Source organism: Bison bison, unplaced genomic scaffold (genome assembly GCF_000754665.1).
Source record: "Bison bison bison isolate TAMUID 2011002044 unplaced genomic scaffold, Bison_UMD1.0 scf7180017853399, whole genome shotgun sequence".
NCBI lineage: Eukaryota > Metazoa > Chordata > Mammalia > Artiodactyla > Bovidae > Bison > Bison bison.
The window spans coordinates 13,501-14,866 of record NW_011483972.1 but is presented as its reverse complement, the minus strand read 5'-3'; the positions used below and the strand labels follow the sequence as shown (position 1 = coordinate 14,866).

The 1,366-nt window shown below is 53.5% G+C and overlaps 1 long non-coding RNA gene across 1 annotated transcript; it reads right to left on the bottom strand.

The window, feature by feature from the left end:
- Positions 1-302: 302 nt before the first annotated feature.
- On the bottom strand, positions 303-1,163 carry LOC104999024. The gene is made up of 3 exons (XR_826536.1): positions 1,074-1,163; positions 580-991; positions 303-317 (listed from the first exon to the last, which is right to left on the bottom strand). It is a non-coding gene; the product is annotated as an uncharacterized LOC104999024 (long non-coding RNA).
- Between the last annotated feature and the right edge of the window lie 203 nt (positions 1,164-1,366).

The following is a 1,366-nucleotide window of genomic DNA, read 5'->3' as shown; positions in this document are numbered from 1 at the left end:
CGAGAGTCAAGTGTTTTACTGACGGAGGAGGCAATGGCACCCCACTCCAGTACTCTTGCCTGGAAAATCCCATGGACGGAGGAGCCTGGTAGGCTGCAGTCCATGGAGTCGTGAAGAGTTGGACACGACTGAGCGACTTCACTTTCACTTTTCACTTTCATGCATTGGAGAACGAAATGGCAACCCACTCCAGTGTTCTTGCCTGGAGAATCCCAGGGACGGTGGGGCCTAATGGGCTGGCATGTATGGGATCGCACAGAGTCGGACACGACTGAAGCGACTTAGCAGTATCAGCAGCAAGTGTTTTACTGAGTTCCCTTGAAGGAATAAAAATGAAGGAGAAAAAATTTAGCTGTTGAGTATTATGTGTGACTGTATGTTTTCCTAAAGCTATCCTTGCTTCAAGCTAAAATGAAATATATATATACACAGAGTTGTCTGAGAGTGACATAAACCACAACAATGAAATACCAGAACACAGAAATGGGTCTATGGTGCAGCTCCTGGGCAGGAGGAGCAAAGAGAAGCTCTCAGGAGAATCCCCCTCAGGACCCCCACCGCCCAACGCCTCTTCCGTACCTGCTCCAGTACTCAGCTCTGTACTGAGTCCTGAGCGCCCCCTCGTGGTCACGGGCCCCTGTGCAGGGAGGTTTTTGTCTGGGCTCACACTGAATTCCCCTCACTGTGTCTCTTGCACAGTAGCATGTGGCCGTGTCCTCAGTTGTCACGCTGCTCAGTGATAGAGAGACTTGGCTCTTGGAGTTGTCCTTGGTGATGCTGAGCCGGGATTTCAGGGCTGGGTTATAGCCTGTGCTTCCACCACTATATATGACACCGAGCCACTCCAGCGCCTTTCCTGGAGCCTGGCGGACCCAGCCTACACTATTGTCGCTTAATGAGAATCCAGAGACCGTGCAGGTGAGGGAGAGGGTCTGTGAGGGCTTCACCAGGCTGGGGCCCGACTCCCGCAGCTGCACCTGGGACAGGACCCCTGTGGAGAGAGAGAAGCACGGTGACCCGTGGGCTCAGATGCAGCTTCCCCACGTGCCCATGTCTGACCCAGAGACACTCACCTCTGGGGGCTGACAGCACAAAGAGGAGGGTCTACAGTGGGTTCATCTTCGAGCAGATGAGAGTCACCACTCCCAGAAGTCACTTCAAGCCTGAGGAGGAGCCTGAATTTAAGTGAGCTGGTGCTGTGTTTCTACTCTGTGACCTGAGTGGATATTTGCATACGGGAGGGACCTCCGTATAAAAAGCAGAAAGCAGTGAATAGAGGTCTTGTCTATGGGGGTACCCCTGTGAGGGAGTGCTGTCTGTGGCCTCAGAGAACTCAGCCCCTCCTGGGGTCCCCCTCCCCACGACA